Below are 17,346 nucleotides of genomic sequence, written 5' to 3'. Positions count from 1 at the left end.
TCATATTAATATATTCAGATCTTTGAACTAAATTTATGAAATTGCTAAATTCTATCAATTTGTTTGAAGCATCTTCATGAATCTCAAAGAAATAAATAATACTGTATTAATGTCATGTCAGAATGGAACCAATTTTGAAGCTGAAATTAATACAGCACATTAAAATGCATCAAACATCACTGCATTGTAGATCAATACAAATAAAAAATCATATACAAACAATTCATGCAAGTTCAACATACGGGCGTGATTTTTCTCTTGCCAGTAAGTGCTTGTTAACATTGCAAAAACTGTGTGGCCAACCTCTCTATAATGCATAGGATGAAACGATGACATGTGATGCTCAAAAGAAAATTGTACATACAGCAAATACAAGTTAATGAGATGAGACAAGCAAGGATAATTAATCACCCAAAGCATTAAGCTTAATAGAGAGTAAAGGCCACTACTCGTGATGTAAAATATTGGTTATTAAGGCAGCTATTAATAATTATAAATAAAGTGTAAAGGAAACGGTCAGCAGTTCAGCCAACATCTATAGCATGAGTGTGAAAATTATTCTAAATTCTGTTTCACTGCTTTCTCCGCAGATCTGACGAGGACTGCAATGTTGAAACATTTTCATTTGCTTTGTTTTGTGATAAATTGTCTCTCTTAATCCTTCATTTGGCTTTTTACCTTCCTGGTGTTAAACACCAACTTTTAAAAAGTATTAGCTATCCTCTCCTGCGAGTAGCTAGTGTTAAGATACTGCACACACATGCACACAAACTGTGAGTTTCCATGCATTCATTTACAAGGAACATATCAGCAATGTCTATGATCTTGTAAAATTTACCCTTAAATTATACATAAATTAGTCATAATTTCATCAGAATCCACAAAACAAATAAAAGAAATATGGTCAATGTTCTTTGCAATTCTGTGAGGTGTTTCAAGTCAAGTCAAATCTATTGTCATCTGATTGACAACCCCATGAAACAGCATTCTCTGGTTCTCAGTGCAAAAAAAAACACAGACATGTAATCAGACTCAAGGCACATCCAGACAAACATTACATATCTAGGACAAGTGTTCAAATATACAAAGAAAGAAAGAAATATTATTTAATGAACAGGAAGTCTCAGATGCTAGTGTGAATAGTTCCTTTGGTCTTTCAGCATTATCACTGCCTGAAATGTATTCATCAACGCTATTACTGTATGATTTTTTTTTAAGTCTTAAAATTTGAACAGAAACCAATGGAGCAGATAGTCCTTGTCTTTCCCAGGCGAAAGTACAAGAACATTTAAAAGCCCTTTAAGACCTTCAACCACAAACGAGCATGAGTTACCTTGAGTCCTAAGGAGAGCTGAATGTGATAAGTTCACAAAGCAGGCTGGGAAATTTCCTGCTTGAAGGAGAAGCAGGACGAAGACCCTTTTAGCCCTCTTCCATCCTTCCTGTGAAAAATGGTGTAATACTGTTATATACTTTAATAGTTTCTTCCCACTTTCTGATGTCCAATTCACAAGTCAGGAAGTAATTTGCCTCAATTCCAATCAAAATTATGAGCATGAAAGTAGTTCATTTAGCTTTTTTTTAATATATTTTTTAGAGATACAGCACAGCAACAGACCCTTAAGGTCCACGAGCCCATGCCTTCCAACTACACCAATTAACCTTCAAACTCCAAATATTTTTAGAGGGTGGCAGGAAAACCAAGTAGAGGAAAATGGTTAAATACCTTGTAGCAGCAACCAGATTCTAACCTGGGTTGCTGGCACTATAATTGCGTTAATACCACAATTAGAAAGTTCATAGAACTCAGTTGTTTTTTTTTATTTTGATTTATCTATTGCAGGACCTCAGAAACAATTCTAATATCCTCATTAATAGAGACTATGCTTCAATAACCACTTTTACACCATTAAATGACTGGAATTAACTGCCTTTTTAACTGCTTCACCTACCTGTATAAATGCAACAAGGGTGGGATGGTATGTCATTTTCATCCCATGTCTGATACTACCAAGGTGGTATCAAAGCCAATGCATTTGGTAACAGTTTCTGTGTAGAAGGGTACACAGAGGACGCTGGCACTATAATGCTATGTCACAGAGATCGCTGAAGTTGTAATGCTACACTTTTGATCCAAGATGCTGGTTTGCTTACATAAAAGGTTGCATTGACCCAGCATTTCTTCGTTCAGTGTGAACGACCCAAGCTGCCTTTAAAGACGGATTGTTCACACACCAATTAAGTGGCGTTTCTGTGTAAAAAGGCCTATCCATTCTCCATAATTATCATTTTCAAAAACAACAAATGCCCGACTCCTGAGCTCTCTACTGATACCATTCTGTAATCAAATGTAGGATTATTCAATTCATTACTATCCCCCAACTTTTATTCTCTCCCTCAATTTACTACCTTATTCGAACACCCTGTCTCAGAGGCCAATAACACAATAAAATTAAACACAATTATTATAACATGTTTGTTTCAACAAATTGACAAGATACAATTCTACACAATGGTGACCACAGCACAGAATCAGCAAGGGGCTTAGTGACTGAAGGACCATTGCAGTGAATTAACGTGGGGCTCAGTGGCTGAAGGCCCCACACAGGCTGCAGCCTTCTGGAGACTGGCTCATGGGAACCAGATATTGGAGCTGAGACTCAAGAGGGCAAGAAGGACTCCCAACGGTGCTTGGGTGCTGAAGGTTTCCTGATCGTATTGGAGCTTTTGATCTGGACCTTGGGCTGCCAATGGATTGAACACAAGTCTATGCAGCTGCAGAGGCTGGTGGGAGTGCTGGAGGTAAATCCACGGACACTCAGTGACTCTGAAGGGACTGCCTTATGCTTCTCTTTCTCTCATCCCATAAGGGGCACTAGGCAATGCTAATGGCGACTCTGTTTACCTTACAGCAGGCAGAGGCAATTTTGTCTAATATTACCTGTTCTGTACTACAACATGTTAATTTTAGTATTAAAATTTTAATATAATCATACAATGTTCCCAAATTTATCTTCATAAAGAAGTGAAAAAGGTGGTTGATAAGTGCGGGCAGTGGATATTGTCCACATGGACTTTAATGAGACATTTGACAAGATCTTTCTTGGTAGGTTGATCCAAAAGGTCAGTTGCATGAGATTCATGGTGAGTTGAGAGTTTGGATGCAGAATTGATTGGCCCATGGAAGGTTGACGGCAGTGGGGTTATCTTGGCTGGAGGTCAATCACCAGTGGTGTGATATGTATTAATTGGCTTGAATTAAAAAAATAAATGTGTGGGCTAGTAAGTTTGTGAATGATACTAAAATCAGTGGAGTTGTCGATAGTGTAGAGAAGTATCAAAGAATACGCAAGTATATAATTCAGTTACAAGTGTGGGCAGAGAAATGACAGTTGGAGCTTAATCCAGACAAATGCAAGGTGTTTCGTTTTTGGAGGAAAAATGTAAGGGGAACAGATACAGTTAATGGCAGGACCCTTCAAAGCATTGATATGCAGGGAGAACTGGGAGTTCAGGTCCATAGCTTCTTGAAAGTGGCCACACAAGTAGATAAGGTGGTAAAATATCTCCCTGGATCTACACAAAGCCCTGGAACACCTAGACACTAAAGATGTATTCATCAGGATCCTCTTTATCAACTGCAGTGGAGCATTTAACACCATCGTCCCCTCTAAACTGATCTGCAAACTCCAAGACCTGAGATTCAACACCCCACTGTGTAATTGGATAATGGATTTCCTCACCTCCAGACTACAATCAGTGAGTATTGCTAAAAACACCTCTTCACAATCTCCATCAGTACTGGAACTCCACAGGGCTGTGTTCTTAGTCCCCTGCTCTACTCACTTTACACCTACAACTGTGTGGCTCGGTATCATTTAAAAATTTGCTGACAATATCACAGTAGTGGGTTATATAAAGAAAGATGATGGTTCAGCATACAGGAGGGAGAATGAAAATTTGGCTGAATGGTGCACCAACAACAACCTTGCACTCAATGCCATCAAAATGAAGGAGTTGATTGTTGACTTCAGGAGGGAAAGCCAGAAGTATAAAATCCAGTGAACATTGGGGGAATCAGAGGTGAAGAGGGTGAGCAAATTTAAGTTCTTGAGAGTCACTCTCTCTGGACCCAACACACTAATGACTCCATGAAGAAAGCACGTCAGAGCCTCTACTTCCTCAGAAGTTTGCGGAGGTTTGGTATGACACCAGAAACCCTGGCAAATTTCTATAGATGTGTGGTAGAAAGTGTGCTGACTGGCTACATCAGAGTCTCCTATTTTGACACCAATATCCATGTGCATAAAGCCGTCCTAAAGTTAGTGGACACAGCCCAGGACATCACAGGCAAAACCCTCCCCACTATCGAGAATATATACAGGGAACGCAGCAGAAATCATCAAGGATCCACACCACCTAGCACAGGCACTTTTCCTGCTGCTGCCATCAGGAAAGAGGTATAGGTGCCACAAGATTCACACCACCAGGTTCAGGAACAGATGGTACCCCTCCACCACCAGACTCCTGAGTAACAAACTCAATCAAGAACTCATTTAAAATCCTCTATATATTGCATAGTCAGTTTGTTTACATTTTTTATCCATTTACAGTTCTTTATTTGTTTACATGAATATGCTGTGTAGAGTTTTTTTTTCCATTACCAGTAAGTGGTAATTCTGCTTCACTCACAGGAAAAAGAATCTCAGGGTTGTATGTACACTGACAATAAAGCTTCTGAAATTTGGAAATAAAATTAAAATGGTGCTGCTGCATTGGCAGCACTATAGCTAGTGCAGATGCGCAGAGAGAAGAGGGAGGAGACACAGGCCTCCTCCATAGGGTTCTACTGCCCAGTCCAACTTCTGATGGGTCCAGACAAGCTCTAAATGGCCTGTTAAAGGAGCCAACTGTGGTTTATTTTAAAATTTTGCAACCATAGAATCTGAGCCCAAGATGGCAGTGTCCTTATCCAACAACAGCCTCAAGGGGTTGCAGACTCCAGGGAAGTAAAGGACTGGCATAGGTTGCCAGAAAATGCAGAGACTAACCCCCAACCCCACCCCCCACCCCCCACCATTTGAGAAAGAGACCCACAGTATGGTGACCATGGCAGCAGACCAGAGGAAGTGGCATTGAGGTTGAAGAACAGACACGTGGGCAAGCTAATGGCAACTCCAGGTGAGGAAATCATGCAAGTTCCTGGCTTCTGGCAACTTCCTTCAAAGGACTCACACAAGACTGTGGACTGCTGGAGACTGGCTCGAGACTGGCTGAAGGAGTACCAGGTAAGGCTTCCTGATTGTGTCAGAGTTTTGGATCTGGACCTCAGGTTGACAATGGTTTGGACTGGAGTCTGTGTGGCTGCAGAGTCTGCGGGAGTGCTGGAGAACAATCCATGGACACATGGTGACTCTGCAGGGACTCTCTTCCTCCTCTTTCTTTTTCTATAAGAGGCACCTGGCAATTTCTGCTGATGGTGAATCTGTCTGCCTTACGGCAGACTAAAGCAAGTTTTGCGTGATATCACACCATTTTATTGCATGACAATAAAGGAATCTTGAAAGAAGATGTATGGTATGTTTTCCTTAAAGTGGAGGGGGGGGGGGGGTCAGTGAGTACAAAATTAAGGAACTCGTGTTACAGCTGAATATAACTTTTGTTAGGCTGCATTTGGAGTAATTGTGAAATTCTGGTCACCCCATGATAGGAAGGATATGTTGGCTTTGGAATGGGTACAGTGAAGATTTTCCATGATGCTGTCTTGATTGGAGCATATGAGCTTTAAAGTAAGATTGGACAAACCTCTGTAGATTTTTCCAAAGTGTTCAGGAAGAGACTTGATGGACATTCATAACATTTTGAGAGGCGTTGATAGAGTTGACAGATTTTTTTCCTCGGTTAAAAATGTCACATATTAGAGGACATGCATTGAAAGTGATGGAGAGAAAGTTTGTAGCTGTCATGCAGTTACCTTCGTTGGGAGGAGGAGAGTGAGAGTGTCAGGATCACCCATGTGGCAATGAGCCAAAGAGAAGGTCAGAGGAGTTTAGCTGGGTGGTGTTTGTGGGAGTTGAAGAATGTGATGTGGTGTCTAGTGAATAATGAAAGAAAGTCGACTTCATGGGGTGCTGAAAGAAACTAGTGAGTGCATTCTCTATTTGTTTGTGAGCTGTGGTAAATCAGTGCCATTTCAAGTTGAAGGGAGAAGTGTGGGATGTGGTTTTTTTTTTAAATAGAGAATGGTGGGTGCCTGGAACAGGTTGCCAGTAGTGGTGGAAGCAGTTACAGTCATAGAATTTGAGGCTTCTAGATACACACATGAAAATGCAGAGAAGAGAGGATATTTGTCACATACAAGCAAAAGAGTTTTAGTTTAATTTGGGCATCACTGTACTTTGTTCTATGTAAATCTGACTTCATATTTTAAATTGTTTCTCTACGGTGGATAATTTTAAGAAGTAAATCTTATTGCTATTCAAATACTTATTATGTCTCACTAAGACATGCACCTTGGTTTTAATAACAACATGTATATATAAATACTCAAAACTGAGAAACAGATTCCAAGATCTGGGCCTCAATATCCATTGCATAATTGGATTGTGAATTTCCTCTCTCCAGGCGTCAATCAGTGTGGATTCGCGAGAACATCTCCTCCTCAATCTCTATCAAAACTGCAACCCTACAAAGCTGCACACTTAGCCCCCTGCTCTACTTGCTTTATACCTAAGACTGCATGGCTTGGGAGAACAACTATAAGAGCCAAAGACTTGTTGTTTACCATTGTTGGTTCAGCACAATGGACTGGGGATTCGGAGCGGTTAGTTAGCCCACGTTGACTGTAATGGTGGAATAGACGGTGTACAAATGAAGCTCCGATATTTTCTGTTAACCATTACCAAAGAGATTGAACGTTACATTACCAGAGAGACTGGTCGTTATACATTAGACATTGATCGTTACTGTTACCAAGTTTAATAACATTATCACGGACATTACGAGTCCTTTTGTTTTCATTAATAAACCATTTTTAAAACTCATCTAGACTTCGTCGTGAATACCTTGAATGCATCAAAGTAAAGACCCCACTTAGCCTCCAAGCAGCTTTTGTATGGATAGTAGTCGCTGCATTTAGTCAATAAAAAAATTATTCAACAGGATTGAATTGGACATTATTGGAACATTTGAAGAGGAAACAGTCCTAGCATCTGTCTTCTGTTTGGGGCATACTGAAAACAATATGGTGGCCATATTGGAAATGCCGAGGGTAGGCTAATGACAGCAATCTACCTCCATCAGTCTGAGTGATCCATAGAGTGGCCCAGGGACTCTAACTCTAGAGCAGAACATCCTGGACTTCCAGTTACTGTAACTTCATCTCATAGCCAACTGCAAAATCAAACATCTGCATTATAAATCTCTCTTCAATGCCAAAGAAGGAGATTCTTAATGGTTACCCACATCAATATCAAATGTTCATTAAATCCTTTGAACATAGTATTGAAAGCAAGAACAAAAACCTCAGAGATTGTCTCTATTATCTGGAACAGTACACAAGAGGACAGCCAAGGGAACTTGTAAAGAGTTGCCTACTAATGGCGTTGCACAAAAGATCCAGGAAGGCTAAGTCTTTAGTTGAGGAGCATTTTGTCAATGAGTATAAAATTACTACAACTTTCACGGTCATCCATAAAACCTGCTAACACAAAAGCTCTACAAGCATACATCCTCTTTCTAATAGGATGCTGTAATGTCATGGAAGATATCAATTACCTGCATGAGCTTGACATGCCTGCTAATATGCTAGTCATCATTAGGAAGTTGCCCTACTGGCTGAGGGATATATGGAGAACTGTGACCTTGTGTTACTTGCTCCTGTTTACTTTTCATTTTCCTCCACTTTTAACTTCTTTTTTTTGAACAACCAAGTGTTCTGTATCTTTCATTATCACCTTCTCTTACCAAGAATTGGTTTACAATGTCTACAAGAAGTGCTGAAGCAGGGAAAAAAGAAGAAATACCAACAAGCTTAACTATGGAGACCATCACGGTGCTAATGGGAGCAGCTTAAACAAGCGTTGATGGAAGAATTTTAAAACGGCTTGGGCCAGATTGAAGTTAAACTTGAACAGATCCATTCAGCAGGTCAAGAACACAGTGAGGGGTTTTCATCTATTGAGCTCTACTTAACCAAATTGAGTCACCATTTTAAAGAATTAGAAGATGTATGCTCCAGTCTAACTAATACCAATTCGAAGTTAATGACGAGGGTGATTGATCTGGAAAGCAGGAACAGAAGGCAAAATATACGTATTTTTGGCTTGTCTGAGCCTACTGAAAGTGGGCAGCTTATGAAATTTTTTTTGATGCTGCTCTGCGAGGTGTTGAGGAGAGATCTGCTCACATTATCACCTGAGATTAATAGAGCTCACCGTTCCTTCGTACCCAAGGTGATCATGAGTTAGAAACCATGATCTGTCATTCTCAGATTACACCGCTACCAAACCAAGGATTTTTTGATCCGTGAAGCCTGAAGAAGAGGGAGGCTTGAATATCCTGGCCAATTGTGGTGCTAAACCACGAGCCTACAGCAGGGTGCGATCTCTGTACCTGCAGGACGATCACCGGAGGACAGACCACACTTGGCTGGCTGTCAATCAACAGCCCGGGATATAATCCTGAGCTGGCCCCTCCTGAGCCAGTCACTTGGCACCACCAGTACAGCTACCACTGTAGCAGAGACTTTTAACTGAATAAAGCCTGTTGTACAGTCTTTCTCGAGTTTTGTGCCTGCTTCCTGCTGCAGCCGTGCATCACACCAATAGATCAGGATTGTCGAGGATTACTCCCCTGAAGAGCAGCTAAGGAGGGAAGAGGACCAGTTAAGGAGGAGAGAGGGGCAGTTAAGGAGGAGAGAGAGGCAGTTAAGGAGGAGAGAGGGGCAGTTAAGGAGGAGAGAGGGGCAGTTAAGGAGGAGAGAGGGGCAGTTAAGGAGGAGAGAGGGGCAGTTAAGGAGGAGAGAGGGGCAGTTAAGGAGGAGAGAGGGGCAGTTAAGGAGGAGAGAGGGGCAGTTAAGGAGGAGAGAGGGGCAGTTAAGGAGGAGAGAGGGGCAGTTAAGGAGGAGAGAGGGGCAGTTAAGGAGGAGAGAGGGGGCAGTTAAGGAGGAGAGAGGGGGCAGTTAAGGAGGAGAGAGGGGCAGTTAAGGAGGAGAGAGGAGCAGTTAAGGAGGAGAGAGGAGCAGTTAAGGAGGAGAGAGGGCAGCTGGAGCTAGATGCAAAGATTGCTGTTAATTTGGCCAAGGCAAGGATTCTAGGAGCTTTAAAGGAATTTGGTGTTCAAAGTAACTTATTTGAAATTCCCAATGGTACAAAGCCATATTTTGAGAAAGGACAACAGGAAAATAAAACATTTAATGTTACGGCAGATCCTTTTGTATCACAGTTAGAAGACACGCAGACACATGAACAAATCCTCCCAAAGCACGGTGTTACCAATCCACAAACACCAAAAATAACAACCACAGACAGAGCTGTAGCTCCATTCCAATCTTTCACCACAGTCCCCTTGATCCTCCAATCATCAGAAATCCAGATAAACTTGCTCATGTGACATCTCCAGCTTCATTCCCTGTTACAAGCAATGGTGAATAGAGCAACATATTCTCAGTCATCCAAAGGCAAAATCAAATCTCTGCATTATAAATCTCTCTTCTATACCCAAGAAGGAGATTCTTAATGGTTACCCACTTCAATACCAAATGTTCATTAAATCCTTTGAATGCAGTATTGAAAGGAAGAACAAAAACCCCAGAGATTATCTCTATTATCTGGAACAGTACACAAGGGAACTTGTAAAGAGTTGCCTACTAATGGCCTTGCACAAAGGGTCCAGGAAGGCTAAGTCTTTAGTTCTGGAGCATTTTGTCAATGAGTATAAAATTACTACAACTTTCACAGTCATCAATAAAACCAGATACACAAAAGCTCTACAAGCATACATCCTCTTTCTAATAGGATGTTGTAATGTCATGGAAGATATCAATTACCTGCATGAGCCTGCTAATATGCTAGTCATCATTAGGAAGTTTCCCTACTGGCTGAGGGATATATGGAGAACTGTGGCCTGTCATTTCCAGAAACAACACAATCAAAGAGCTACCTTTAAGGATATGGTGGATTTCCTTGAAAGGCAAGTGAAGATTGCAACAGAACCAGTATTTGGAGATATCAAAGACACGCCAATAGTGAGCAGAGATGTGGGGAGGTCCAAATCACAGCCTCATCCAAGAACAAAAGGAAGGGCCTCTGCCACCACTGTGACATCTGCAGATAAGGAAAATGATGGAAGAACTAAGGAAAAGGAGAGTTTGCCTGCTGGGAAGAGCTGTTTGTGGAGGTGGACGTGCTTTGGAGATGTGTCCACAGTTGAAAAGAGGGCATAAAGGGAGAAAATGGCTTTTCTATAAGAAAATGGAGTGCGTTTTGGCTAGGACACATCAGCAAAAACTTCAGGAAGCGACTCCGCTGCAACATATCCAGATTAAAGCATCTCAAAATGCTGCATCTTCACCAGAGAAAGAAGGAAATAGAAAAGGAGCAAGCAGAAAGAAAAGAAGCAGCTGAAAGCAGTGCTGTAGCCTCTGTTCAGACAAGTGGTCTTACTGGGGCCGGTGAAGATAACTGCAAACTCTCAATAGTGCCTGTACAAGACAAGGCCAGGAAAGGGAATGCAACAGTGCATTCTTGTGCCAGGTAGCACTGCATCGTTTTTCACAGTGGGGCTAATGAATAAGCTTAATCTTCAGGGAAGAAGGTCAAGGATTCTATTGAGAACTAAGGGTCAAAGGAAGGTCATTGAAACCAGCATTGTTTCGGGCTTAGTGGTCACTGGACTGGACAACAATGATCTTTGTAATCTCGCAGGCATATACACTCAGAAGACTACAGTATGCCTATACACAAAGGAAACATCTCACATCAGAACAAAATCCATCGGTCGTCTCATCTGAGGAATGTTTAAAGACCTGAAATTGACTCTGGGATAGAGTTGCTGATTGGCTCAGATGTACCAAAGGCTCTGGAACCACTAGATGTAATACAGAGTATGGGAGACGGACCTTACGCTGTCAAAACCACGCTGGGTTCAATGATTAATGGACTGTTGGAGGAAAAAAAAAGATAATGCTCAGGAGCTTTCAACGGGAAGTGTTAATAGGATATCAGTTGTGAAACTTGATGAGCTGTGGGAACAGCAGTTCAGGACTGACTTTCCTGAGTTTCTCAGTGATGGCCAAGAACCTTTAAGAGAAGATAAGCAGTTCTTAGATTTAGTCTCAAAATCTGCCAGGCAAGTCAATGGCCATCATTGCATTGGATTATCTTTAAAGAAAAGTCCTATGAAAGTGTTGGATACAAAGTCTGATCTGGATGTTCCAACAACTAGAAGCATTATGGATCTTGAAGCTGGAACTGTTCCTCCTCGTCCTAATCACGAACTGATAGATGTAGCTCCCTTAACCCTTGATGCACCATCTATTCTCAATGATCCAATAGCTGGTTTTGCATCCACTGTTCCTGCTGAAGGTACTATTGTTGAAGTTTTAAAATACAGCCAGTAAGACAATGCGAGCTATAAAACCAGAGCTCGCTATCCAGGAAGGTATAACTTTGGAATGGAAACAGAACCATGAGGAAAGCCTTGCACTGAGTGCAGAGATGAAAAAGAATTGATGATGAATATGTTAAAATCGGTTTTCAAATGATAAAGGCCTATGACAAAAGGGATAAAGAGAGGCCAAGGACGAACGAGAGAAAGTAACAAAAGAAAAACAGCAAGTCTTAAAGGAGAACAATTCAATTGAAACATCATTTTCTGAGTTGTTCAAACGATTTGAGAAACAAAAGGAAATACAGGAATGGACGTGTTGGATTCAGGATCTTCATAAGCTTGAAGACTTTAAGGTTGATAGATGCTTCAAATTTACAAACTTCGCTCAACTGCATCATTTTGCTGATGGGTGTGAGGACGGTTACAGAACTGTTGGTTACCTGTTACTGCATAATAACCATGGTCGGAAAATATGCAAACATAAGAAGAATTACCCAAATCCAATTCACATTGTTAACACCACACCTTTGATGCAGATGCATTGAGGCCTACCCTTGTAAAGACCCCTGTTGTAAGAGCAAAACATTTACGGTTTAAAAAAGGTATGATCATCAAGGATGTCTTCCTACCTTGGTACAATGCATACAAATTCCTAATTCAGGTTATTCAGGAAGAGGATATTCAATTTGTTTTCAATGAAAATACACTTGAGGACAGTGACAACATCGTGGATAAATGATGCTTTCATTTACAGAATCCCTTATCCAATTTTTCAAAGCAGAAATGGAAGCAGACAGACTCTATACTGTGGTGCCTCGACTAGTCAAATTTGTGGACATGCTCACACACTGATATGTGCGAATGAAGCATAGAAGGTTAAAGGGTGAAAATGGTACTGAGAAGGAGCTTTGGAAACTTTATTTGCTGTTTTATTCGACATATGCTTCATTTACACCCTTTCCACCATTTATCACTGAATTCATGTACCAGTGCATAAGGCACTTGGTTGATCCATCCTCTGGAGAAAATAAGGATACACAAAGTATTCACTACCTCACACTCCCACAAGTAAGGGAATCTGTTATTGATAAACATATTGAGGCAGCAGTCACCGAAATGTTGAGCTTGTAAGAATGATCTGAGACAGAAAGACCCTTCCTGTTAAATACCCTTTGAAAGAAGTTGTGGCTATTCACCAAGATTCAGAACCACATAAAGGGCTATTTGATTACAGGAGGCTTGAAATTAGTGTTCTGGAAATGAGCCATTGATCGGCAGACTTCATCAAAATTGTCAACACTGCAGAAAATGACCTGCAAGAACTACTAAAGATTCCTGAAAACTATAAAGTGATCTTTCTCCAGGGATGTGGAACTAGACAGATCAGTACTGTGAAATCAAAGCTGATTTATGATGTAATTGATGGATCAAATGGATTCTATGTGTGTCTGGCTGCTTCAACCTGCAGAAGCATAATGAATATTCCAATATGGATTGGGAATGCAAATGAAGACAGCATTCTTGAAACAGAGTTTCTTTACAAAGCTGCTAAAAATAACATGATACCATTAAAGGGCCACAGGTCTGTCGGTGGAATCCAAATTTCCTTATATAATGCTGCAATAGTGGAAGAAACCCAATATCTGGCTGACTTTATCATTGTCTTTTTTTTACCTTTCCTGTTGCTCACTACACAGACTACTGACTTTATCGGTTCAGCGTGGTGGTTAATATCACTCTTTTCAAGGCTATGTGCTGATAACCTCTGGCCTATGAAGAATAAAGGAAAAAGATCTGCATAATATTGGTATTTACTGTATTTGATTGTTATTTATTTATAATTATTTTATTATTATTTGAAACATAACAATTAGGGGCCGGTGTAAGAGCCAAAGGATCATCGTTTACTGTTGTCGGTTCGATGTGGGCGTCAGGGCCTGGAAGCTGCCCGCGTTTGGTATCTTCCAGTGCATAGGAACTATGCACACTGGGGGTTTGCAAGCGGTTAGAGAAGTTAGTTAGCCCACGTTGACTGTAATGGTGGAATAGATGGTGTAAGAATGAGGCTCTGATATTTTCTGTTGATCGTTACCGAGGAGAATGAACATTATGTTACCGGAGAGATTGGTTGTTACCAAGTTAAAGAACATTACCATGGACAATAAAAGTCATTTTGTGTTCAATAATAAACCCCTTTTAAAACTCATCTGGACTTCGTTGTGAATATGTTGAACTTGTCATAGTAAAGAGCCCACTTAGTCTCCAAATGGCTTTCTTTATGGATAGTAGTTGCTACAACATCAAGACTACAAATTTGATGACGATACCACAGTAGTGAGCTATATAAATGAGTCAGCATACAAGAAGATTAAAAACTTAGCTAAATGGTGTACTGAAAACAACCTCACACTCAATGGAACCAAGTCCAAGGAACTGATTGTCAACTGCATCATGGCTTGATAAGGGGATACCAATTCCTCGGAGCAGAAAGCCCTGCAAAGGCAGTGGACACAACCCAGCACATCAAAGGAAAAATTCTCCCTATCATCAAGGAAGTTTATGTAGAACATTGCCGTTTGAGAGCAAGCATCCCTAGCACCCAGAACATTTTCTCGTTTCTGCCATCATGAAAGAGGCATCGGTGACACAAGACTTATGTCACCAGGTTCAGGAATATTTGCTACCCCTCTACCATCAGACTCCGAAACAACAGACTCAATCAGACACTCATTTAAAAACTCTTACTTTGTTAATTAGTTACTACTGATTTTTTTTCCTGTATTGCACAGTCGATTTGTTTACATTTCTTTTTTAGACACATTTTTTTCTTGAGTACAGTTTAAACTATCGATAAGTAGAAATTCTGCCTAGCCTGCTGGAAAAAAAGAATCTCAGGGTTGTTTGTGATGTCATGTATGTTTTAATTTATTTTTTTAATTTAAATATACTGCACGATAACGGGCCCTATTGGTCCACCAATCATGCAGCCAATTAAACCGAATTTACCAATACCCGCGGTATGTTTTTGAACAGTGGGAGGAAACCGGACCTCCTACTCTGACACGGTGAGAATATACAACGTCCTTACAGACAGTGCGGGATTCAAACCCCAGTTGCTGGCGCTGTAGCAGCATTGCCCTAACTGCTATACTAACGACAACAACTTTGTGCTCTTATGACAATATCCTCATGCTCAACATCAGAAATACCAAGGAGATGATTGTGGACATCAGGGGAATGTCAGGGGAACACGTCCCAGTCCTCATTGAAAGCTCAGTAGTGGAAAGGGTCAGAAACTTCAAATTCCTGGCTGTCAGTATCTCCAAAGATCTGTCCTGGAGCCTCCATGTTGAAGTAATCACAAAGAAGGCTCGCCAGTGGCTATACTCTGTGAGATTTTGGAGGAGATTCGGTACATCACCAAAGGCCCTCCTAAACCTCTACAGGTGGACCGTGGAGCACATTCTGGCTGATTGCACCACTGCCTGGTATGGATGCTCCAAGTTCAGGACAAAAATAAACTCCAGAGGGTTAACTCAGCCTGCGACATCACAGGCACCAGACTTCACTCCGTCGAGGACATCTACATGAGGCAGTGTCTTAAAAATGCAGCTTCTATCCTCAAAGACCCCCACCACCCTCTTCACTCTGCTATCATCAGGAAGGAGGTACAGGAGCCTAAAGGTGAGCACTCAATGGCACAAGGACAGCTTCTTCTCCACTGCCATCAGATTCCTGAATAATCAATGAACCAAAGACACTGCCTTACTTTTTGTGCACTACTAGTTTCTTATAATATGTTATAATATGAATGTTTACACTATGATTCTGCTGTCTCAAAACACTGAATTTCATGACTTGTTCATGATAATAAATTCTGATTCTGATTCTGAAGCCCCTTTAAGGTATTCTCCAACAATAAATTTAAGCTTTAAAAAACTTGATCTTAATTTGCCTACATTGCAAAAAAAAATCAGTAATAAGTAGAAAATTACCATTATAACTCAAACACAGAAAACACGGAACTGTAAATACAATAATATATCTTTCTATCATTATTTTCACAATTCACAGTTGCAACCATTTGCGAGGTGTTTAAAGAGATTTGGTCTGTCTGCTTAGCCTGGACACAGCCCTTCATGTCTAAAACAGTCTTTTCAATGTAAAAACTCAGAAATGATGGAGGAATTCCATCGGTCTCGCAACATTCATATTACTGACATTTTGGGCCTGAGCCTTTCTTCAAGTGAAAAAGTAAAGAACAGAAAAACATCAGAATAAAGACTGAAGTCAGGCAGGGGGAGTAGTCCAGACCAACAAAAGGTGTTAATTAGATATGATAAGAGGAGAGATGAGAATTGATTTTGGCTCTGCGAAAGGAGACAGAGGGAAAAGGGAATAGAGGGAGAGAGAAAGAAAGAAAACTGGGAGAAAGGTGACACGGAGAAGAAGAGTGGGGGGGGAGGGTTAACAGAAACCAGAGAAGTTGACGTTAATGCCATCCGATTGGAGGGTGCCAAGACAGATGTTGATGTGTTGTTCCTCCAATTTGCGGGTGGTCTCCGTCTGGCAATGCATGAGACCATTGTCAGACATGGCAACAAGGTAATGGGATGAGGAATTGAAAATGGGTGGCCACAGGGAGATCCATGCTATTATGACAGACAGAGCCAAGGTTCTGTGTATTTTTTTTTACTGCGATCACAGCAACTGCAGACTTTTGTGTTTCACTCAGACTTCTTAATGTTCATGAGATAAATTTCAAGAGCATGCACATAAAAACCCACTTGCATACTACTTAACCAAGTATTCTAGCAAGCTGCATTAACCAATCGTTGGCCAAGCAGCAGGACCTGTCAGAGGAAACATGGAATTCTTTCTGCTTTCTAGATAAAGAATGATGCTTTAAAAGAGCAGGGAAACCATAGCTCTTGTTAGATACTAGTCCAGAAATGCACGAGCACAAGGAAATCTCTTCCCATTCTGAATCACCATTTCAATGGTGAAACAACCCTGCAAGTCCACCAACAACAGAATTAATAGGAAGTCTGACAGAGACTCTGTTCACTCATTTGTGGGTTATCACATTGTTTTTCATCTCAGAAAAGATATGAGTTTCCTTGTCATTGGGTGACAAGGAGATGGTGAGAAGTACAAATTATGAGCCTCAATCTCTTTTCTACCTCTGCATAATATTTGTTTTAATTTAGACATACAGCACTGTAACAGGCCAATTCCGTGCCTCCCAATTTGAACAACATTAACCTACTCCCTGGTATGTTTTGAACGGTGGGAGGAAACCGTAGACCCTGAAAAAAACCCACTCAGACACGGGGAGAATATACAAACTCATTGCAGACAGCTTGGGATTCGAACCCATGTTCAGTCCTGATCGCTGGCTCTGTAAAGGTGTTGCACTAACCACTATGGCCAACCGTGGGCCTATATAGATTTACAGCTCATTCAAAAAGGATTTTTTTTCAACAAAAAAATGCTTGAAATATACAGGGGGTGTAGGTTAATTGGGCAGCACGGACTTGTGGGCCGAAATGGCCTGTGCTGTATGTCTAAAAAAAAGTAATTGAGCTAATGTTTCAGGACAATGAACCTTCATTTGCTCCATTCTCCCAAATTGTTAACTCTACATTTTTTTTTTACACACATTGGATGCCTGAACTACTAAATATTTCCGGAATGCTTAGTTTCTATTTCAGTTCAAGCGTTTGCAGAATATAT

Source organism: Narcine bancroftii, chromosome 6, assembly GCF_036971445.1.
Source record: "Narcine bancroftii isolate sNarBan1 chromosome 6, sNarBan1.hap1, whole genome shotgun sequence".
Classification (NCBI taxonomy): Eukaryota; Metazoa; Chordata; class Chondrichthyes; order Torpediniformes; family Narcinidae; genus Narcine; species Narcine bancroftii.
Note: the sequence above shows the minus strand (reverse complement) of the source record.